The 25686-nt window shown below is 37.9% G+C and overlaps 1 protein-coding gene across 3 annotated transcripts in view; it reads right to left on the bottom strand.

Annotated features, from left to right (window-relative positions):
• luzp2 (leucine zipper protein 2) overlaps positions 1 to 25686 on the bottom strand; it is a 98381-nt gene that overhangs the window by 46267 nt on the left and 26428 nt on the right. The window lies entirely within an intron of this gene.

Genomic DNA, 25686 nt, shown 5'->3' with positions numbered 1-25686 from the left:
TGGAGCCTATCCCAGCCGTCATCGGGCAGTAGGCGGGGGACACCCTGAACCGGTTGCCAGGCAATCGCAGGGCAGTTACTTAATAATATTTTCTTTAAATCTCACATCCTTGTTTACTAACTAACGACAACAGCTCATTTGGGATGTTTCTCAAATCGTGTATGCCCATGCAATTAACCTGTTAGTGAGAGGTAAATAAATGCGATTACTATGCCACCTTGGGTATTTTAAATTTATTGTAAACCCTCCAAAACGCAACTGGGCAGATGGCAAGGTTATTGATCCACAAGGAAAAAGTTGAGGAGGAGATGAATCGCAATTGGTCAGTAAAATTATCATATTCTTAAATCCTCACTTGCAGCATTTTACACTGGTTATTGACAGCCAGGCTTAAGCACAGCACTAAAATCAAGTAGTTTTGTATAGTAGCATTTTCTTCTCTTCAGTACACAACATAATCCAAATCTCTATTTTTATTCAAAAATTCTGCACACTCTCCTCAATGTTTCCAAGCAACAGAAAAACAACACATGAGTAGCTACCAGAAAATACCTGGAAAAAAATAATGGGTTATTGTCAAACCACACACGTGACTTGTAATCCAGTAGCATCAACTGGAAAAGTATTTGGGTCACATAATAGGAGAAGAGAAGGTGAAAGATTGCTCTGATTATTTAGTGACTGTTGGCTAAAGAGCGCGTGTATAAAGATTCTTAAATTCTTACATTCCATTCCTTGGCAACAGATCAAGTGCATAACTGCCAATCCCATTTGTAAAAGAGAGTAGAAATTACGTCATGACAAATACAATGACTAACAAAGCCATGTATGGGCAGACAAACAAATGGTCTTAAAGCAGAGGCAGTGAAATAATGAAACCTTTCTCTTCAGACATCTGCAGTTTGTAAGACTCAGGCTGTCGTCATGAAACTCATCAGTCTCTCGGCTGAGGGGGCGGCTCCATTTATTGAATCCTCTTACCGAGGACAAATATTTCGGAACCATCAGAGTCGAAGCAGTTGTTCAGGGCTGACCCTCCAGTAGGAAATATAATTTTAGAGAATAAAAGCAATGCCACTGACTAAGCACCAACAACATTCAAGCAATGCCCCAATAAAGGAAGCCCAGAGTCACAGAATGTCTCAGAAAAGGAACTGCAGAGGTTGGCTCTGGTCCCTTGTTGACAAGGGCTAGCCTGTAAGCCTGAATATGATTAAAGTGTTAACACAGTAAGAAATACATTCAGCTTTATTGGAACACAAATTTGCAAATGCTGCAATGGTCTCCCATATTTCTTATATTGTAGCATATGCTGAACCATATTTCTGCCACATCACTGCCAATTTCCATTTGTAGGTCCTGGAGCATCCAATGAATTCTTCAAATTGATGACTTATGTGGAAGGGCACTCTAAAATACTAAAATGCAATCTCATAATGCAAATCGCATGATACAATTATGGAATTAAAAAAAGATGTAATTCATATAATGCAATTGTTGACAAAGATATGAAGTGGACTTATCGCTGGAGTGAAGCAAGGCGTTTGCTGCTCGACTCACTAGCTGTACGCTTTTCAAAAAAGATGGGAAACTATTGCGCTCCAATCGCTGCAATCCAAACAGATCTGACAACCCTTTGGTTTACCACGTTTCTAGTTGCAGCATGTCTCTTCGCCACTTGAGGGAGTATAATGTGCTTGAGTTGTTCTTTAAAAGTGCACTCAGCTATTTGCTATTGTGTTAAGCCTGCTAGAATAGATCCATCTATCCATTTTCTATGCCGCTTGTCCCCATGGGGGTCGCAGGCCTGCTGGAGCCTATCCCAGCAGTCATCGGGCAGTAGGCGGAGGACACCCTGAATAGGTTGCGAGTCAATCGCAGGGCACACAGAGACGAACAACCATCCGCACTCACACCCAGGGGCAATTTGGAATGCTCAATCGGCCTACCAAGCAAGTTTTTGGGATGTGGGAAGAAAACGGAGTGCCCGGAGAAAACCCACGTGGGTATGGGGAGAACATGCAAACTCCACACAGGGAGGGCCGGAGGTGGAATCGAACCGGCACCCTGGTTAGCAGCTAACCAGTGCGCCACCGAGCCACCTGCCAGAATAGATTGTCGAGAATTCTGTTTATTTGTGCTGCTTAATTTGCTTTTCATTCACTTGATATTGGACAGATATTGTTTACAAACCCATCAACTTATTGGATTTTGAGTCTGGAGTAAACCTAATACAGAGGAACTGGAGGAAACCTGTACCTGGATTGACACAGTTCCAAGTGGTGGCATGCTCAATTAACGTCAATACAGTAATTTATTTACAATTATGCAGATTGCAGGCAGACAGGGTTTATGTATTTCTAATCTCAAGCGAGATTTTTTATGCCATTAGGAGGTTTACAAATAACTAGTTTGATTTAATGGATCCCAAGTCCCATCAGGGAATTAATGTATGGTATGTCTAGTATCACAGACAACACACTTGTCTTGGCTTGCTGTTTTGCTGAACCCAGTGGAATAACTATAGAAAATTGTCCTTTGTGACCAGGTTATGTTGTAGAAATGTGCTGAGGAATGAGTGATTACGTTGGTTTAACTGTTTTGAAATAAATAGGAAAGTCAGGTATTTATGAATACATTTTCTCAATAGAAGATGGATGGATGGATGAGTTCCAGACCCCCAAATTTTTCCCTGATGACAAAATGTTTTACTATTCAGATTACACCATCAATCAAATTGAACTTTTAAATTGTAATATGAAACTGATCCAAATAAGTTAATTCAATACTTAAAAGGGTGATTTGCAATTCTCTCATCACTTATCTATACAAACTTGCACAAAGGGGCATCAAGCCAATGAAAGTCAAATAATTATCATGTTAAAGGAATTATTTACGAAGAAACATTTTCATGCACAACTTGACACCAATTATATTTCCTTGACATTTTGTGCTGAATAAGACGAAACAAAACTTTGTTACTTTTTTTTTTACGGGTATAGGCACTTGTCTCACCATAATTGATGTAAAAAAAAAACTCAGAATCATTGTTGCCAGATTCTATTCAATGTTTGTCTTTAATGTTGTCTTTAATGTTGTAAAACACTGCTTGCGTGATTGAGTTTCTTCCCACGCAAATGGGCATTCCCCGCAGTGTTGTTTGTTGCTGTTGAAAACGGATGAAATCACTTTTGTATGTGAAGCCTTCACCTCCTTCTCCCTCAGAGATTTTTTGTACTCTTAATCGAGGCGTCAAAAAAATGAGGAAAAACAATAGGCTATTCCTGAGGTATCATCAATATCCCCGGGACATGAACACCGCTGCCTTTACTTTACAGAACTAGATTTCTGTCCTGGTTTATTTGAGGAAACCACACATACCTGAATAAGATTTTTGGAAGCTATTTTGAAGAATTTGTTCTACCCTGTCGAAAAACCTATAAGCAGAAATTAACCACTGGGATATCAATTTGTTAAACACAAGGAAACAGTTTTCAAACTATTTAAAAGGGACGTGGAAAGTTGACTTTTGGGATAGTCTATAAATAGTAGACTAAACACCCATTGGCTAGACAACATTAAGAGAAAGAGAGACGTAGGAATGAGCATCGAGCAACTGAGAGAAGCCGTGAATAACAGGGAAGTATGCAGGGGACTGATTTATAGAGCATTCAAGAGTCGGACACGACTGAACGGATAAAACGGAATGGAATACAAATAGTTGGGTTTCTGGAGTGCCCGCCCATCCAGCAAATTTGAAACTAAACAAATCCGCGCAGCAAATCCTAAATTAGGTTGCCCATTTCCCAAAATGTTTGTGTGCTCTTCTCTCTAATGTAACAAAATACAGTGCTAATTAACATGATAGCTATTCCTTACAATTGATTCCTCAGCCTCCATGACATGATCTATTCGACTGGCCAAAGTTTAAGAGTGAAAGAACCACTTTGAACCGGTGGCCAAAGCATAAAACCAAAAGGGCTACAGTGTGAGACAGACGATTCTTTAACGGTGCTACCAGCATTAGTTTCTGTTACAGCGATGCTCGGCTAAGGTGTCAAAGTGTTGGTGAAGGTGCGGTATTTCTGTGATGTCATGCACCACGCTACTACTGCAATTCCTTAACATGTTGATGAAATGCTGATTTCATGGGTAGTGAAATCTCTTGGGGAGCTCACTTTAAATGTCTATGTGTGTGTGTGGAGGTGGGTAACCAGTTGTGGATTTGCGCAGGATAATTGAATGTGATGTCAGAATGTTAATGTTTTATTGGAACATGCCGATGTGTTAACATGTTGCCTTCACAATGTTCTCACTTGATGACAGTTATGACATTTCGAGGTCACGAATGGTGTGGGGTGTAACAATTTGTTATCATGTGGCATAAGAACAAGAACTCACATTTTTTTATTGGATTGTTTTATATTTATGTGAATCAGGTTTGCATTTCCAAATTACAGAACGGTACTATTATTATGTTTAGATTTATTTCATGACTGCAGATTCTGAATATAACGTATTTTCCGCACTATTAGGCGCACTTAAAAACTTAAAATGTACTCAAAAAAACACAGAGCACCTTATAATGCAGAGCACCATATATATGGATCAATTGATTAATAATTTGATCCATACTGGTTGTAAACAGCGCTCTGCCAAAATGTTTCAGTACATTTTAGTACGACTAGTAAATTACAAGGTTGCATCGCTTCCCAGCATTACGGCAACCTATAGGCTAGAATCCATCCCATCGCTTGATTGACATACAGGTAAGCCTATCACAGTGAACTGCCCCCCCACCACCACAGCACATAACGCAAGCCTGTCATCAAAGCTAAGAAGCTAATCAACGCATTACGCATCACCGCATGCACTTGCTTCTTTCTTTTAAACTAAATGAAGTTTATGACCAGAAAAAATGAGTGGGGTTGCTGGACCAAAAAAGAAGCCAAACCGAATCACTTTAATCCCATCGCTTGATTGACATACGGGTAAGTCTATCGTGAGACAAGCACAGTGACCCCCCCCCCCCCAACACCGCTCCCCACCACCACAGCACATAACGCAAGGCCGTCATCAAAGCTAATCAACGCTAAAGAACGTTTATGACCATAAAAAATGTATGGGTTTGCTGGACCAAGTAAGAAGCCAAACCGTATCACTTTCATACAGAAAGGGAGTAGGAATTTACCTCATTGACTGGGTTGACATTCCCTTTAGGACAGCACCATCTAGTGGATGCATACCGCAACCCTAGTCAACCTCAGTTTGATCCAGTAGTACTTTTTTATGCGCCTTTTAATCCGGTGCGCCCTATATATGAAATCATTTCTAAAATAAAAATTCAATGAAGGTGCGCTTTATAATCCAGTGCGCCTTATACTTCAGAAAATACTGTATATGTACTATACGTGTTTTATCATCAAGAAATGAGAGCAGCGGCTGCTATTGCCCTTACTTGCTAAAGTTAACTGTGAACTGGGCTTCCAGAATGCTGATATACAGCAGGCCCCACAGTATGTGTCCAAATCACATCATGGACAGTCTGCGAGGTCTCTTAGGAAAACAAGTTAAGCCATCTGGAGGAAAAAAAGGAGCAAGAGCGAGGTACAGAATGAAAACCAAATGACAGATGTGGCTTTATTATACTTTTTATGGCCGTCTGGTACACCACTCTCTGAGAAAGTCTGAAGAACAAATCCACAAGCTTATTATGTGTGCAAGATTTGATTTTAATTTGTTTCATTGAAGGTAGACTTATGCACATACATTTTGTGTCCAGCGTCATCTTCAAATTCTTTGACGATACTGAACCAACTGCAGTGACAGAGTCGTCTGGTCCGCTTAAACTCACCCGCTGGCTAGAGTTTGGACTGGCATGATGAAATGCAAAGAAAAATCCAACACGCGGCCTTACTGTTTCTGTCACAGTAGGGATAAGAAGATAGCAGAATAGAAAGGAATGACTGATGGATGGGGATTTTGATCGCTGTGAAATTGACAATAAAGCTCATAGGAGATCTGTGAATCTTTTTTGTATATTAGAAATGTCTTATGGCCCATGACGGAAAGTCTTTTATGTGAAAACCCGTAATAGCTGACTGAGTCCCAATCTAAAAATGTGTTTTTAAGTTATGTTTAAAACATTTCACAGCTTTTATGTTCATTTGGGGGAGTAAGCTTTGAGTAGTGAAGAGACACATTTAAAACTTTTCTTGGTTCTAATTTCATCTCTGTATGCTTTGTAATTCGCTGTTGATGATAAATTTAGCAATCCTGAGTAAAACCTTGTTAATTATTCAGAAGGGTGACAGCATAGACATTTGAAAAATGTCTAATGCAGTTTGGTTATGGACCCCAATTTTCTTCGTCGTAAATACATTTTCAAGTAGTATTTTAAATGGACAATATAAGGACCGTACAAAGCTACATGACTGGCGCGTAAAACTTTCTATACAACACGCTTTCGGGGTTATCTGGACCCCAAAGTTCACGTAAAATCGAGATTTTGCTACACTGGTATGGCAAGTGAAACTTGAGTCTAAAACAATAATTTTCATTCCCTTGACTTGGCTCCTAAATTTGTGGTGAAGAAGTTAATCACTGAGAATCATTCAAATTTAATTTTAAAGGAAACATCTCCATTAAATCACACTGAGTCGTTTTATGGACTCATTTTTTTTTTGGTTTTTTTCAACTCTCTTATGTCAAATTAACATGAACAAAATGTTATTGTATTCATGAAAAGCATACCTTGTTCATATCTTGCACAGTACCCACCGAAAATATCTTATTAAATGTTCAGTTTATGAGGGGAGGAAAGCAGTACGGATTCAACCGGATATTTGTTTGCGTTTGTATTCTCTGATGTTTGTTGCTACTTTCTAAAAAGGAAAAGTTACAAGTGTGAGAGAGTCTTCACACATGTATAGTGAATATCCTTAACAGATTTACCAGCTTGGCTTGGCAGATGTTCAGAAAATGGGTGCTATTTTATGTTTGATAAGTTTTAATTCATTCTATCGCTTCATTCTTTAATACAAAATAAAGCCATTTAATTATTTCATACCTTTAATTGGGTACAACCACATTTCCCATTTCCATCATCTAACGCAGTGGTAGCCTACTGCATCCCTTGCCTCGCCATGTAACACCAACATAACCAAAATTAAATATACAGAAGCGTAGAAGGCTTAAGTTTTCATCAAAACTCTGAAAAACACACGAGAGGCCCAAATATTTGTACAAGCATATGAAAAGAAACTTCTCCATAATAACATTTCTAGCAATGAATCAAGTAGTATTGTGCAATGAAACAAAGACAGCTGTTAGAATTACAGCAAGGTTGCTGCATCGAAGCAGGAAATTAAAAGTTTGATCATTGAGCTAGAGAGAGGTTTCCAATCATATTGTACCGTAATTGTTCATTCATATATTGTATCATATTTATTCATGTCACCTAAAATTACGTAAAATTAATCTGTTTACAAATCCGTGGTACCCATTTGTAACAAACTGATTTCTTTATTTTGGTGGATAAGTACCTTTATGTATCCCAATTCAGAACATAATAATAATAATAATAATAATAATAATAATAATACATTTTATTTATAAGGCGCCTTTAAGGCGCTCAAGGTCGCCGTACACATAAGAATTTAGACAAATGTCGAATGAGAAATAAAAATAGACAAATGCCTAACATGAGAAATAAATTACATATAACATTTAACCCCCCCAAGTAGTTTTTTTGAATTTTGTGGCGTGATTAAAATGGTGACCAGTGTCTGACATGCACTTGGGTGTCACCCCTCCTCCGTATATAAGGTTGAGCTGTCCAGTGACTTACGTAAATGGGCGAATGGTCGGCAGTCACATTATATTAATCATCATTCTGTGGGCGAAGGTGGAACCCCTCTTGTACACTCTGTGAAGTCATATCACATGACTGAAAAAGATAGATGCAGTTCTATATGTGGAAGTGACGACTTGAAAATTATCAGTCGATATAGTAGAGTAGAAATAGCCTCTTGTATCAAACTGAGAGCAAACTGGAAATTGCACGTTGCTGGATTATCAATATGTTACAGACACTTCAGTATTCAAAGTGGAATTCTCTATCTGTGTCTGAAGTCAATGTCGCATTTTATTTCAACTTAATCAACTGAAATATGTGTGTGTCACTGAAGTCTCACGCAATGGAGGAGGGAGAATCTCATTCATGCCTTTGGAAGCTGAAGGAAGCATAATCATATAGCAGGGGTGTCAAACTCATTTTTTTCACGGGCCGCATTGTAGTCATAGTTTCTTCGGAGGGCCATTATGACTGTCAACCCAAATAAATGTATGAGCACCTCATATTATATACAGTAAAAGCTACAAAACAAATTGACAAATAACCTGTTTTCAAATCAGACGAGTCAAAACTGGTCAAATATTTAAAAAAATAAGATATTTTTAAAAGTGAAGACAATTTGCAATTCTAGTAATGACACAAATTTGATGCACAATTTGTCTTCGCGGGCCACATAAAAGGATGTGGCGGGCCGTATCTGGCCCCCGGGCCTTGAGTTTGACACCTGTGTCATATAGGCTTATCCCGTGTTGCTCAGCCTCCTGACTGTCTTGTTACTTGTTCGCATTTAAAAAAATACTTGGCAAACAGCTTTAATGAGCTTGCTTGTTTGTTTCACAGACAGTATGCAGAATGAACAAATTCTATGTGCTCTAATAATGAGACAAATGACCTTTATGTATAAACAAAATGTCTATTGTAATCTTAATGCCACACAAATTATCCCATATTTCCCCCACGTTGTAAGTGTGATGACACAGCTTTTTACTCAAGCAGTCATTTTTATAAGCAGGTCATCTGAGAAAATGTCCCTTAATCCAATATACTGGTAAATATCATGGAAAATCCATGTTTTTTGCTTTTATATTTATTTTCTTGTGTATTTGGAGTCTCCAAGAATGTAGAAAAGAAAATATATATATTCCTCCAGGTGCTTCTGAGATACTTTTAAGATTTGTTTGGAGGCTATTTTTTATTCCGTTCAGTTTTCTCTGTTTTTTATTACGTATTTTTATCTATTACATCACACCCGACTGAATGAGTAAAACTAAAACAGTAGAATTTATTACTGTGATCCGTAAGATTTAAAATTAAATAAGATATTTAGGATTTCGTAAACAAAGGAGAGGGTTCTTAATTATGGTTCAAAAGGGATCTTAAAAAAGCAGTAGAAGCTCATAATGAAGATTTAAGTTGTGTCAAAGTGTTTCTCTATGCTGCAGGGCCTGCATGACGCCACTACTGCAATTGAAGGATTTGGCCAGTCTTGGCTTGGGGCTCTTCCAGATGTCATCATGGTAAATTAACTGCATTATAGAGCACCGTTCCACCTTCAAGCTACTGAAGGCCCTTTTTACAATGTAGCCCCATTCACCCGTTCTCCCAATGATGATGGAGGATGCTGCCATGGAAGCAAACGAACGAGATCATTCACACAAGATGACACTTTTGTATGAAGAAAATCCAATTCCTCCCATATAATCGCTTACTTTCTGTGATGCTGACATTAGTTATAAAGTTAGCTAAATAAGATGTATTATATGAATAAAAGTGTGAAGACCATTACAACTTTAGGAAGAGTTTTTCCCCTTTGCAAAAACAGTCTCAAATACAGCTGCGGGTTCAACTTCGTGTTTGCGTCATCGCATCTCACAGAATGACAAAGTTTTGGTTTTCAAGATTCCATAATAATGTCATGAAATTAACAGGGACTCTTTAAAAAGGCTGAAGATGTGAAATTAACAGTAATCAACATGTCGACCATTTCAATTGCACTCTTTCTCTGTACTACAATATAATTTCAAAATGGTGCGCCCAAATGTTGTATATGTTTTAAGTTGAACAATGTTGTAAATGTGCCAAAAGGTAACTGAAAAATTGGCACAATCTTTTAAGCATTGTTTGCAGTAAATGTGCTGTTATTTTTAGATTGAGGTGACTTTCTAAGAGCACCTCATAGGCTTGCAGCTCATTTTCATTCTGCTTTGTTCTTGATGCAACTGTAATCCTTTAGCTCTTTCAGTAAAACCGTCAAACTGTCTGTCACGGTTGGTACCTGGCCTCAAATGCAACAGTTACTACGTTCAATGTGCTGCATCTGCCGAGTGTGTGTCTTTAAACACAAATCAGCAATGAAAAAGCATCCATCTCATTATATTGCAGCGCTGGCTCTGTATATTTTTCACTTGAATGACGCCACATGGAAGTTTAGTAAAATTGCTTCTCGAGAGATTGTACTGTTTAATTATTTGTGTTGGGGGGAAGCCTTTATACCCATGGCTGTGGAACAGTTTAAAATTCCTTAATTGTATATCAAATCTCCTACATGCACATGATGAAGCACTGGTTAGCACATTTGCCTGACAGTTCTGAGGTGCAGGGTTCAATTTTGGCTTTGGCCTTCCTGTGTGGAGTTTGCATGTTCTCCCCGGGCCTCATTAGGTTTCCATCGGGTACTCTGGTTTCCTCCCACATTCCAAGAACATGATGGATAGATCGAGAGAGAGAGAGAGAGAGAGAGAGAGAGAGAGAGAGAGAGAGAGAGAGAGAGAGAGAGAGATTCAGCTTTCCAAAAGCATTCATACCGCAATTGGTATATAAAAGACATACTGATGACACGAGAGCAACTCAATAGGCTTGTAGAAAAGGCTGCCACTCACAACGGCACCACAAAAGAAAACCAATAAGTGCGACAAAATACAAGTCATCAGAGGCAAAGCAACAAAGCAACAAGGAAAGAACTAACCGCCGGCCAACTGGTGAGAGGCCTAAATAATGTACCGTAATTTTCGGACTATAAGTCGCACCGGAGTATAAGTCGCACCAGCCATAAAATGCCCAAAAAAGTGAAAGTGAAAAAAAACATATATATGTATATAAGTCGCTCCTGAGTATAAGTCGCCCCCCCACCCAAACTATGAAAAAAACCGCGACTTATAGTCCGAAAATTACGGTAATTGATGTAAATGTGTCTACATTATATTATAGTATATGTAGATTATAGGCATCTACAGTAAATTAAATAGTTTTTGCGAGGCCTTTACTATCCCCCATGAAACCCTGCTATTTAATTGAAAAAAATAATAATGCAAATGATTTTTATGGTTATGCTTTTAATATGAAGCTGCATTTTATGCACATAAAAAATATCATGTATTGAGAGCAGGTTACCAGCATATACCTGAATAAGTGAATACAAATTCTGAAAATGCTCAAGGCAGTGAGAAAGAAGGCATTTCAACGAGTGGAACATTCGATAAGCAGATCAACAGCAGATGTGTGAATGGATTAAATCAATTTACAGCTCACTATTAAATGTATATACATAAAGCTTGGAAATGAATATTTACATGCGGCTTTTGCATTGGTAAAGTATGACAAACTCAAAGTAAAAATTACAATAGGTCTGAGGAAATAGTATGAAAAGCACCTTGTCCCCCACCCTCCTCAAAGAACCACTGTTCTTTGGGTCAGGCCGCAGTTGTAAATAAGAACTTGTTCTTAATTGTTTGCATGGTTAAATAAAGGTTAAAAAAAAAAGGACAATTTGTGTACTTAACAAAACATCACACAATGCTATTTATTCAATTTCCACATGGTTGAGAAAACGTCACATTTGGTTAGATGATTGAATTTGGACATTTTAGCACTTATACTATAATGTCTTGCACAGAAAACAACGTTTTAAAATGTGAGCTGACATTTGACGGAAATCTACTCGAGATGACCAACACACCATACACCACACAAAGAAATCACAAAACATTGTGACTCTCATCCGCCAGAGCAAAAGTCTTACCTTATATGGTAACAACATTGCTGATGTACCCCTTGCTAATCTCTACTTGTGTCCAGCAACGACCTCAGATCACTTCCTTTTAAGCCGTAACATTTTCCAACGCAGAACGGGGAAAAATCACTCTGAATTTAATACAAAACTAGTCGACAATATTTCTCCGAGTATTGGGTCTTTACTGACCGATTAAGTGCCTGAGTGCCAGTGGCGATTTTTGACTAATTATCAACTAATTTTACTACTGGGAGGGCCAAGCTGGCGACGAGTTTTTGTCCAAGGGGCACTATTTTTTTTTGCAAACACACATACACACACAGACTATTGACTAAATTGTTTCACTGTAATACTTTTAGTAGTTTTTTTTTTTTACTGCTTATTAAACTGATAGTGACTTGTCTGTGCAACACTACGTCACCACAGAATGTAAAGTTAGCATATGATACAACCATTGTATCGACATTATGTGACAAATTTTAGTGTGATACTGCAATGACCATATTAGATGGTGCATAGGAGGAGCCAGGCACCAGGAGAAAAACTGTTGACACCGAAATACTTGAAATACCCATCCGAGCAAAATGTAATGTCTCTGATGAACCTTCAACTTCACTTCTTGAAAGACCCAATCAGCAATGAAAGAACATGCAAACTCCATCTTTAGTGGAACCGTCTGTCAGGCAACATCAGAAACAATGAGCACAGCACACACGCTGGTTGGAACATTGCAAATCATTCACAGTCATTAAACTGTCATTTTCCTTTTGAAAAGAGAACAATTAATAAATGTGCCGTATGTTTGATGACCCCCACATAAATGGAAGGAAGGACTACTTGCTGTGCATTAGAAACCATTTCTCTCCAGCCAAGTCTTTAATGATGTCTCATCTGCATTTTTCAATTTGAGCGTGGCTAAAAATAAATCACTTGCCGAAATGAGTCACATTTATTAAATGCAAAACAACTCGACAATCATAATCAGCCACTTTCTAGCTTTAACAATATAGTATTTATTTACCACAAACTAAGTAAAATTAACAAACCATGGTAAAGCGTTTGACATTTTTCAAGTATTAACGTAGACTGTAATTGTTTTCAATTGTAACTTTTATAATAAGAATAATAATGCAAATGATGTTTATGGTTCTAATGATATTATCATTAGTTGTATTAATCATATAAATACCATTATTGCTATCTGGAATACCCTTCAGGATAATTGTTTTAAAGATTGCAATTGAAAAAAAAAACATTTACTAAGTCTACGTTAAGAGTACTTGAAAAATGTCAGCTGCTTTACAAAGGTTGATTAATTAAACTTACTTTGTGAGTAATAAATAATAATAATAATAATCTTTATAATAATAATACATTTTGAGAAATTATTATTATTAATGATAATAACATGTCAATTTAAATCCATTCACTGTATAAAAGAAAACTACACCCATTGGGGATGAAAATACAACTTTGTCAATAAGTCATAAAATACTACTCATGTGAAACTACATTATTGAAAGCACACATTTATCTTGTTCGTGATCTAAGTGTATTCTAAAGGGGTTTCATCAACCACATTCCCTTTAAATGACAACAATGCAGAAGTCCAAGCCCTCTGACTATTGCTGACAAGTAACCTCTTTTCATGTCTCGCCATATGATTTGCATAATAAGTCATGCGCCATTTGAATATGTCATATGCAATATGGGGCACACTGTGTGCAGCTCGAGTCACTTTCCCCAAAGGAGTTGCCTGTCCTGCTAAAAGCTAAAGCAGAGTCTTAGCCATTCTACATCAGATATCAGCTGAGTCAGCAACATCTCGGATACTCTTTTCATACCCAGACCAGACTATTAACATTTGGATACATTCAGTTGGGAGATTGAAGGGAACAAGATCTTAAGCTTGTGATGAAGTGAGACAGACAATAGCTAAAGATCACTACTGCAGCAGGAAGAATGCCACGTTTATCACTTTAGAGTGGGCATGCTTCTCTCAACTAGACTTTTGCTGGAAGCTCGCCATAATGTTTCAATTTCTTCACAAATGAAGAGGAGAAAGAGTTGGCTTGGACCATAAATGTCCCTCCTCCCTCTCGGCTTGTGCGTCGCTTTCTATGTGTGTCAGAGTTTGGAGGAATCCAGGTCTTGTTGCTTTGTGTTCTGGACTCATTTGTAACCTTTAAGATTAAAGCCAATGTTATCTTCCACCTTTCGATAATCTTTCTTTCACTGCTACCTTTTTGATTTGAGGGGATCATTGGGTGGGCTAGTGTGCAGATTAAACATATCATGCTGATAATGAATTCTGAGGAAAAAGGTGTGGGGAACAAGCTTGTTTATCTTTAAAGACATGAGATGAGAGAACAAAATAATCAGACAGACTTCAAGCAGATTTGTAGTTGTTTCTCTTGTCAATTTGCTGAGTAATTACACGCACAAAAAACGTCATTCCCAGCAGCTTCTCCCCATCTCCGGCATCAACAAAGCTCTCATCAATGTAACCTCTGATGTCAACCATTTGCTTTTCACTTTGTTTTTGTGAGAGCAACTGCGGTGAAAAACTATTGTTGAGCATCTTGGGTGGTAAAAATAATGGAAGTTGCCTGCCAATCTTCTAGTCCAACATCACTGAACAGCACAAGTGATTCACTATGGTCACCCCTGATGATACAAGCTGAAAATCACAACTGAATATTACTAATAATATTTGTGTCATTTGATCCTATTTGTCATGATTGGTGGAAAGGGGCCATTGTCAAAACTTCTCAGATGAAGGACAGGAACCCTTCAATCAGTAGGATTTTGAAAGAACCTGCAAAAGGGTGTTTCATCCACCATCAGTTGTCGATAGGAAAGTGCAACTGACTGTAAAAGGTCTGCCGACAGAAAGCCGAGAGTCAACAGAGAGCCCGTCAACAGATCGGTGACTCATAGGCCAACAGCTTCGAGTGGGTGTGATGGGTCAAGAGGCATAAACAAGTTCAAAGTTAAATATAATCATTGGGAAAGAAATAGTAAAATGAAAGACACTACGAAATATTAAACATTTCTGGTGTATGTTATAGAGTTAAAATACATGGGGGTCACCAGAGGTTGATCTAATATTTAAATTCCAAGTGATCTGCTGTTGCCATGGAAATGACTCACTCCTGAATAAACAGTTAAGATCACATTGTGATGTATTTTTGAAATGAAAATTAATAAAAAAGATGGAAATAATTTACTTTCACAGTTCTTTTCACCAGTACACAGCAGCAGCAAATGTGTTGTGTCAGGTGTTACAGAATGTCAGAAAAACTAAAAAGACTAGATGTTTTCCAACTTGGGGAATTATAACGTTTTCTCTTTCTTGCTCAACCTATCAACCTCTTTTAAAATGTTATGCTGTCAGCTTACCAGCCCCCGCATTGTGGAAGAGAGTCTCAGTGGAGACAAAATAAAGCAACACTCATGATTAATCGTGAAATTGCGCTGCTGAGCTTGTCACTGTGTTAGGGAAAAACAAGTGTGTTACTCTTTATAAGACAACAATAATGATATATAGTATATATATACGTATATATACTATGTACATATACAGTCATCCCTCGCTACATCGCAGTTCGATTATCGTGGCCTCAGTACATCAGGGATTTTTTTCCCCAAAAAATTAATTCACAAATTAAAAATAAACCTTCTAAATTGTGGAATATGGCACGAAAGTTGCCCACACGCAAGCAGAAGGCAGGGAGTGTCCACACAATTGCAGTAAACACACTTGACCTTTTTATAAAAAAAAAAAAAAACACACAAACGCATCATATTTATATATACGTATTATTTATACATTATTTTCTGTATGTCATTTGTACTACGTATTAATATAATATTTACATGTTTGAAACTATTATTTAATGTTCTAATGATAACATATGCACTTATATGGTTTAATATACACTTATTGATACACAAACAATGTATGTAGTATGTTTAAAAAAAGGGTGACACTACTTCACGAATTTTCACATATCGCGAGTGGTCTTGGACCCAATTATCTGCAATAAACAAGGGATTACTGTATAGGCTATAAAATTATATGCATTCTAAAATGTTTACAATGATCTCTAAATAGGTTGCCTGAAATCGATAGTTTTTTTTTATAATGGGATTAGAGGACAGGTTCATTTGGATGCCAAGTAGGAGTTTGCAATTGGGGTCGTGATCACAATGAGGGTGCCCGTGAGTGCACAACAAATGATTGACAATTGGTAAACCACACTTTCTGTCTCTTGTGACTTTTCCACAGGAGAAGCATCGAAGCATTTCTACTGATCCTATTAAGCCATCCATCCATTACCTTAGCCCAGTGGTTCTTAACCTGGGTTCGGTCGAACCCTAGGGGTTCGGTGAGTCGGTCTCAGGGGTTTGGCAGAGCCTCCACTGCGGAGGTCCGAACACACCTGATTTATCGTGTAAATTCGTGATAACGCATATCTGAACTGGTCTCGCAAAGGCACACTGATTTACAGGTATGTAATTTGTTGTGAGTTCATTCATTGTGTTGGTTTTGTTCTTTGAAAAAGGTGATGATCATGCACGGCTCATTTTGTGCCCCAGTAAAAAACATCTGTGTCTTGAACTTGAATTATTATTATTATATTATTTGAATGTGCATATGAAACCGGTGGGGTTCGGTACCTCTAACAAGGTTAAGAACCACTGCCTTAGCCGCTTATCCTCTCGAGGGTTGCGGGCACGCTGGAGCCTAGCCCAGCTGACTTCGGGCACATGTTCTAAATATGTATTTGCACACTGAGTTGAAAAAAGATACTTGGATTTGAAAGTATCACATCAATCTCCAAAGTTGTTTCATAATGAATGGCTGCACAGTGTTAGGACTATCTACGTACATTTAATATTCAGAGAAAGATCTGACGGACATTCTCCCTCTGATGAAAGGGATCTAGTCTGCTGATAAAATTTGCATTACATGCAATCTAACAACCATAAATGACAACGCACCATTAAAAAAAATAAGAACGAGTAGTACTGCTCACAAAAAAAATGGGCTCAACCACTAGTGTGGCTTCCATTGCACTGTTAGTAAGGCAAATAAACTACCTTGATCAGACACACATGTTCCGCAGTTTTCTGTGCCAATTCTAGAGAGACATTGATGAAAGTTTGCAGGAGAACACACTCTTCAATTTTAACCATGTATTGCATAACATTGACTACCTCTCAAGTATAAAATGACCCAAGTGAGTGGGCCTCTTTGAAGTGGGCCCACGATTGGAGCCGTGTCATATATAATGCATATGCCCAACTGTGTGGTTGACCCAGTTTAACTTAAGTACACCCAGGCTTTCCATGAAAAAAATAAGTGACTATTAATTTATGTAGGTGTTGGTTGAAAGCTAAGAGTGCACCAAAGAAACTAAAATTATGGATGGGTAAATGAAGCTTCATGAACCAGCTGTTGTATTTCATTTTTATTTACTTCTCTCGATGGGACAGTTGGTTCGATTAAAAGGGATTAAGGAATGGTAAGTCAGTATACCACTGTTGAAAAGAAAGTGCCATTTAGAGGAGTCAAAAGATACAACTGGTTCATGAAATTTGAAGTTTTATTTTTCCATCACTAGCTAAAGCTAACCATATGACACTCAGTAGAGCACAGAGCACCACCAAGGATATTAGTGAAAGACATATATTTGTGTTTGTTTGTTTGTTTGTTATTTAGCAAGGTACTTTCTGCTTCACCGAGATCAATATAAAAAATTGAGTATTGTGCCGTTATCCTTTTTACAAATGGACTTTTGATTTTTGGCAGGTGGAATATATAAACATGGATTATGATTCGATTTTTTTTCTTTAATGGCCTCTGTTGAAGTCTAAGCTGTAAATGTACTTACAAAAATTTTGTGCATTGAGCTTTTCTGGCCCAATAGCTGTAATACACAAGACAATAAATGCACCTATTGAATGGCTTTTGGTCTTAAAGGTTTACAGTTTATTCTTTTTTTTCCCCCACCTATTTGAGCTGGTATTATCTGATTATTAGCTGATCTAATAAACCAGCATTGTGTCTATCAAATGGACTAATTTGCTGTGTAGTTTCATTTGTGCATTGTGGGAGGAATCTATGCAAATTGAATTATTTAGCATGCAGAATTAATATCGCACAAGAGGGAATGTACTGTATGTTATCACAAGAGGGTAGACTAAAATAAATCATCTGCAGTGGAGGCGGGCCCTCTTAATGCCTTAAAATGCAAGAGGCACGCTGACATGGCTAAAGGTGAAAGTGATTTGCTCATGTCTGGTGGGAGGTCAAGGCGTGAAAAATACATTTCTAAGGAACCACAAGCAGACAATGAGCGGATCCACGACCGGATAATATGAAATTGAGATCAAATATCTGATTTGAATTGGGCACTTAGAGCCAGCCCTCCTTCCACCATCATTTGTGTCCGTGTGTGACACAGCGCTTGTCGGGATGTGCACATACCTGAACATCCAAATCCGAGTCAAATCAAACGCTGCATGACTTCTATGCAGTTGCTGGCTTCCCCGAAATTATCAATGGGATTGATTTATTTTCTGTAGCTCAGTAATGTGTTTGTTAGTTTATGTGCTTGTACCAAGACTTCCAATTGCATCACTTCAAACTTTAGTTTGCTCTTGCTGAGGTCTCCCAAATTTTCCAGGGTGAACACTACAGATATAAAAGTGCAAATATCTCTTTTAAATATGGCACTCTCCACTACGATTGCATCTGTTGCCATCGTCCCGTGCAATCTGTTAAACACGTAATTTTGCGCCCACTTATTGAGACCTTACTAATAGATCACAATCTTAGTAAATCATCCAGAACACACCCAGCAATAGTGTGCACAGTCTGTTAGAGTTTGCATACAATTTACTGTCCACAAGTTTAGATCTTCATAAATCAGGCCTTGTGTCTTGTCCCAGTTGTCTTTTGACATTCATTGTGACAGAAAGCCCCTGGTTGTTCTCGGGAGAATATCTGTATTAAAAAATAGCACCTGTAAATTTATTCCATCTACTACAGGTTACCAAGCAACATTTAAATAGAAACATAAATCCCCAATGTTTTAATGTATGACAACAAAGGCTAATACAGCTCACCAGAGACCAGTAATCCTATCACCTGATCATCAGTTATGAGACTGCCTCACAGAAGGTGATGTCAAGTCCTAAATCAGAGACAAGCCAAGGCAAGAAGGGGAAGGTGATGCAGCACGTACTTTTATCTGCTAAGATAAAGATAACTATAGGTGAGAGGGGAAGTCAGCAAGTTGGAAAGCGTGTTAAGAAGTCGAATCCCCTGTGTATCGTACAGTAGGTCAAACTTGTTTGGTAAGGCACCCTCTGATCTTTCCGCAGTATGGCATACGGGTTGTATTTCTCAATTAGCCAGACAGATATTGTGGCCGAGCTTCCAAACTGCTTGTTTGAATAAGAACAGTGCTGCAGATTCATAGTCCAATGGATTAAACAGTTTATGTTCTGGAAGATAGAAAAAAAAAAGAGATTGCTGACAAAATAAGAATTTAAAATAAATATATTAATAAGAAATAAATAAATAAAGCTTACATGCCTTAGTATTTGGAAGAACGATTTATGCATGTTCTATAAGCAAAATAAGCATGGACAAGCACTGAACACATAGTGATATAACAAAACATGGAAGAGGACCAGTTTTGTTTCAAAACAGCCACACTGAGCAAAGCGGAACTATGCAATTAGTTGAATTATACTTGGTGCCACCACTGAATTCTTTATTGAGTCTGCAAAGTGCATGACGTGTATCACACCTAAATTTCTTGCTTTGTGTAGAACTAATTCATTGTCAATCATTCTTTTGCTGTCTGAAAACCAAATTAACAGAATAGAAGATTTGAAAATAAAATGAAGTGACTTATTGAATAGAGAAAACAATAGAATTTACTAGGTACATTTGAATCTGAGCAACACAGCAAAAAAAAATCAAAGAGTGTAATATTCAGTTTTACTGAAAATGTTTTGGAAAATTCAGAATGACAGTTACAGTAATTCTTAAACTAAGTCATCTGAAAATCAGTTATAAGGTTGAACTGATGTCAGGTATTTTACACAGTTTTTTTTTAATCTTATCGTTTGTGGTTAAACACATTTTGTTGATTTCTATTTAAAGTAACATTTAAAAATGTCGAAACAAATTGATGAGTTCTAGTAAAATTGTACACTAAATATATCAACCACTTATTTATTCATTGTTTGTGCCTTCTTGTTTTTATTTTTTTGTGTTGTTTACTTGTATGTATAATGTGTACTATGTCTTGTCACCGTGGGATAGTGGGAACGTAATTTCGATTTCTTTGTGTGTCTTGGCATGTGAAGAAATTGACAATAAAGCAGACTTTGACTTTGACTTTTTGACTTTGAACCTTCTGTGAAAAATATCGAAGATAAATAAATAGCAAAATACAATAAAATATAAAAGGTAGGTAGGTAGGTGGGTAGGTGGGTAGGTAGGTAGGTAGGTAGGTAGGTAGGTAGGTAGGTAGGTAGGTAGGTAGGTGGTTAGGTAGGTAGGTAGGTAGGTAGGTAGGTAGGTAGGTAGGTAGGTAGGTAGGTAGGTAGGTAGGTAGGTAGGTAGGTAGGTAGGTGGATAGGTAGGTAGGTAGCTAAGTAGGTAGCTAAGTAGGTAGTTATGCAGGTATGTAGGTAGGAATATCTATATAAGCATGTACATATTAATGTGTATTTAAGTACATTCACTTTGCCCTCAATAGAACATTGTTGAACATTATTTTTCAACTCAGTGGCTGGCTAGTGCTATTTCCTTAGTTCTGACACAAGCCTTTTGATACTTTCTATGTCCAATTTATATTAAGGAGTGACTCACATGATTCATGATGCGTTAACACTACCATTCCAAGGCATTATTTCCTCCAAAATACAATGAACATATAGGTCTGCCCTGAGGTCTACTTATGGTTGGACACAGTATACAGTAATGCCTTCAGTGAAGAAGGAAAAACAGTTCCTCCAGAAATCGGCACAAGCAGTGCTGTAACTAAAGCTGGATGGCAAAGAAAAAATTACTTGGAAGCTAGTCTGCTGCATAACGCTTCGAGGAATATAGTAGCAATCTTCAAATAGAAGCTGAAATGTGGAGCGATTTGAGCACTATGATGATCACGTGAGCGCAATGTGATAAGTGCTTTGAGGTGACACCATAATATAATTGCATCATCTCTATGCTAGCCCATAGTTAACCCATGATCTTCCCTTTGACTTTAGTTAAATATTTGAGAACCAATGAGTATTAACCCATCCATTTTAAGGGTCAGTCTCCTGTGTGGCATATGCATGCTTTCCCTGCACTTGCTTCCTCCCACCTTACAAAAACATTAAACGTTATTGGAAAAGTCCAAGATGCTCATAGGTTTGAATGAATGTGAATAGCCATTCATTTAGATGTCCCCTTTGATTGGCTAGCAAACAGTCCAGGGTGTATAATGTCTCATTAGAAAAGTCAACTAGGACAAACACCAGCTCACCCTTGATCCTAATGAGACAAAACAATGTAGAATATAGGTGGATGCACAAACATGTTGGCATTTCATCACCTTGAACATCCAATATCTAAATGAGCCCCCAACCACCTCTGAGTGCAAATTATATTATGTCATTGGATGATAAGTTTTACTTCATTCAAGGGCATGTATAATCTTTCAGTGATCACTAATTGAGCTTCAATTCAAACATGACTTCTTGAAACACTTGAGTAAAATTTAAAGACAATTCATTGTTACAGAGGTCAATTACTGCCAAATCTCTACCCTAGAATATGTGTTGCATCCATGTAAATCAAGACAAGCCATCAAATAGTATTATGTACTGTAATACTCAAATACTGTAATACATATGTATATTAGCGGGGAAAAATTAGATTACGTAATCATTAACGTTGAGGTGTTACCAGAGCTAATTTCATAGCGCTGATCAGTATAATAAATGTAATTACTTGGTCATGCAATGGGCAACTAAGACAGAAATACAATCCTGTTGTTAATTAGCAAAGTTCTGTCTTTTATGTATTGACATAAAAATAATAATAATAATGACATTGAAAGTGGTGATGCAGATGATACTGCATATTTTAATCAATAATGTATTGGGGCAGGTCTCACAGAATTGTTTTAATTAGCATGCGCTCATTAATTGATTGGTTGTTTCGAGGATCATGAGAGATGTGATATGAGAGCGAATGCAATTTCTGGAGAAATTGTGTGTGAAGACTGAGAGGCTGAATAAAAAGATGTGGAATTATTTGAAATATAATATTGAATGATGTCAAATAATATTGAATGACATAGTATACAAAAACCAAAAACGACTTGAACATGTTGAAGTTGGAATGGTTTGTTATTGGGCAAAATAGAGAATCCTTGGTAAATATGGATTTTTTGTTTTTTTACATCGTAGGGATATACTGAACAGTTAAAAGTTAGAACTGTTTGAATCAGTGAAAAAAATGTAGATATTAGAGGAGAAAAAGAAAATAATATCTGAAATTTTTAGTTTGTGTTTTGATGGGGAAAATGTAGAATTTTTAGTAACCTGCAATTTGGGACGTTGAAAATCTTTCCCAAAGTGAATTGAATGAGCTGCATGTTGTTGTTGTTGTTTTTTTTTTTGCTTTATTTCAAATGAAGATATATAAACATGTTATGTTGAATGGTGAATTTTGGGCAAAAAACTTCGGTATGAGATGTGGCAGCCCTGCATATCATGAACTTTGTATTTTTAGAGTTTGAATCAGTTAAAAAAATTTAGAAATTAGAGAAGAAAACCAAACTAATATTTTAATCATTTGATATTTTGTGGGTATTGTAAATGGAGAAAATGTTTGTTGTATATAAGAATTTTCGGGAATGGTAGGCGGCATAAGCCTCAGCTTTCACACATAAAATTGAAGGTGTAGAATAACACAATTACATATTAAGTTAAAAAACAAAAGCTGGGCATGTCCTGATGCAGAGGAACTGAGAGCAAGGAAGATGGACACATCTGCTGCTCTACGTATCTTGGTGTGTATTGGAGTGTTAAACGTTTAATGCAAAGAAACAACTCAGTGGTGATGAGTAGCTTGTAATTAATTATTGCAAGTTACTGTATTGTTACTGTAGTAACGCATTACAAGAATGAATCCTCATATATATATGTTCAAAGCATTAAACAGCAGTGTGATAAATGTAATGCTACATACAAAAAGCCATTTAAGATTACTCAGACCAACTTTAGAAAGTACTAGAATGCAGTGCATCTTTGGCCAAATTCCCGCCCAGGAAATATTTCTGTTGTCAGATTGATTTGAGGGAAAGACTGTTCCGTATCCGTAATGCAGTTCTTTGGTAAGTGTTTCGGTATGCAGTGGATTCAGACTTGGTATTCATAGCTGGCTGCACTGCAGTGCATGATAACACGGTGGATGTGCATGAGGTACAGATGTGAGGACGAACTCATTCAAACCCTCGCCCCCTTGGTCAGTCGGTTTACAAGGTTCCAATTTTCACACATATCTGAAGAGAACCAGGAGAGCATTTGAATCACTTTAAGGCCATTTCTTCTTTCTCAGCAATTTTCTAAAGCAGCCTTGCCATTAAGTGTCCCTTTGGCTGCATATCTCTATTGAACAGGCTTCCCCTTTTGAATCTGCTATTCTTAACTCAGCAATCTCATTTAATCTGGTCATGGAATACACACTATTTTGTAGACAACAAAAGGAAAGTCAAGCTCTGAAAAGCACTGAAAGTTAAAATGACGTTACCACCTCACCTTTTATATCACACAAACTAGGCATTTCAACAGTTTGTCGGGGGTGCAAACAAATATTTTACATGTACAAGATAAAACAAATTGTAGCCCGATATGTAAAATGTACTGTTTAAAGTTTGTAATCAAGAATTGATTTAGTTAGTTAAATCAAAATGCTCAAATTTGATTTTAAAGTTTGTAATCAACAATTGATTTAGTTAGTTAAATCAAAATTCTCAAATAAGATTTTAATGGTTAATATGCTAAGACTTTGGGCCCTGTTTTCTTAGACAGGCACCCATGCTCTTGGTGTAACTCAGATTTTTGCCTCAAACGCCACATTTGACCCGTCTGTCCATGTTCAGCGGTTTTAAATTCTTTTGAAGCTGTTTCCTTGAAGTTTTGAGAAGATGTGGTTTGCCAGACTAAGCCATCTGGCTTCCTATATGATTCTGTGGCTCTGCATTTCTTCAAAGGCGTTCTCCCAAATATGGTAAATGAGTCTTGGCCAAGAGCGCCTCACAGTTCAGATGTTGCGGGTTTGATTCCACCTCTGGCCCTCCCTGTGTGGAGTTTGCATGTTCTCCCCGTGCCTGTGTGGGTTTTCTCCAGGCACTCCGGCTTCCTCCGACGTCCCCCAAAAAAAACTTGCATGGTAGGCTGACTCCAAATTGCCCGTTGGTGTGAGTGCGAGTGTAGATAATTGTCGCTGTGTGCCCTGCGATTGGCTGGCAACAGGTTCAAGTTGTCCACCGCCTCCTGCCCGATGACTGCTGGGATAAGCTCCAGCACGCCCACAACCCCCATGGGGACAAGCGGTACAGATAATGGATGGATGGTGTCGAGGCCATTATCAACAGCTGTCTGCCAATTTAAACTAGCTCAAGAAATCTGGCCTTGATTAGGATGTAATGTCAAAATTTAAACCCATTTCCAAGCTGCCTATATCTAAAAGAATCTGGAAGTGCAGTTAAAGTCTTTCTTGGATGAATATGATATCAAGGAGGTCTTCAGTCAAGTTTCAAGATGATGCATACCAAAGACTCAGTCCTATTACGAATTTTTAATGACATCCTCCTGGCAAATGACCCTGGAGATTTTGTGCAACTGGGTATGTTGGAATTACCTGCAACGTTGATACGGCGGATCACAGTATTCTGTTGGATCGTTTGAAGCACCAGGTGGGCATTAGTGGTAGCGCCTTTGATTGGTTGAGATCCTATTTGGCTGATAGAGCTTTATGTGTTAGCCTTGGTTGTTCTGAGTCCTGCACTTTCCCACTGTCATATGGTGTTCCACAGGGCTCCACAGGAACTCTGTTGTTTTCATTGCATCTGCTGCCTTTGGGTTCTATCATAAGGAAGCCTGGTATTTCCTTACACTGTTATGCTGATGGCTTTCAGATTTATATCCTGCTGCTGAGCACAAAACATACTTCCTCACTGAGGCCACTTTTGACCTGTCAGAAGGAAATCAAGACCTGCATGACACTGTTTTAAATTTCTATTAAAAAATAAACAGAAGTAAGGGTACTTATTCCCATTGGCCCTTGCAAATTATATTCTGTTGACATTGGGCCCCCTGGCACCTTATCTAGGGCCAACAGTCTTGAACTTGGGGGTTAAACTGGACAGTGAATTAAGATTGGATCAGAAAATTAATGCTGTTGTCAAATTCAGCTTTGTTTTCATTTCAGGCAATTTCAAGCAGTCCAACGGGGGTGGAAGGCAGTGTGCCCAGCCACAGCAGTCAACTCTACGTCATCCGGAAGTAGAGAACTTGCAGTTTGTTTTAAATGTAAATGCACTTTATGCATTCCGATCAACTGCACGAACTGTGAGTCCGTTATAGCAACTGATAGGGGATAAGAAAAGCCGCTTCGATTGACAGAGAGTCGGCTGTGTTCCCATTCACAACTCCACAACTCCACATGGTGCAACAAATGCTGTTTTCTGTCTGCGCTAGTCAAAAAAGAGAACTGCACTCATATGTGCACAGCTAGACT

Source organism: Syngnathus acus, chromosome 3 (assembly GCF_901709675.1).
Source record: "Syngnathus acus chromosome 3, fSynAcu1.2, whole genome shotgun sequence".
NCBI lineage: Eukaryota > Metazoa > Chordata > Actinopteri > Syngnathiformes > Syngnathidae > Syngnathus > Syngnathus acus.
Note: the sequence above shows the minus strand (reverse complement) of the source record. Positions and strands in the feature narration are given on the sequence as shown.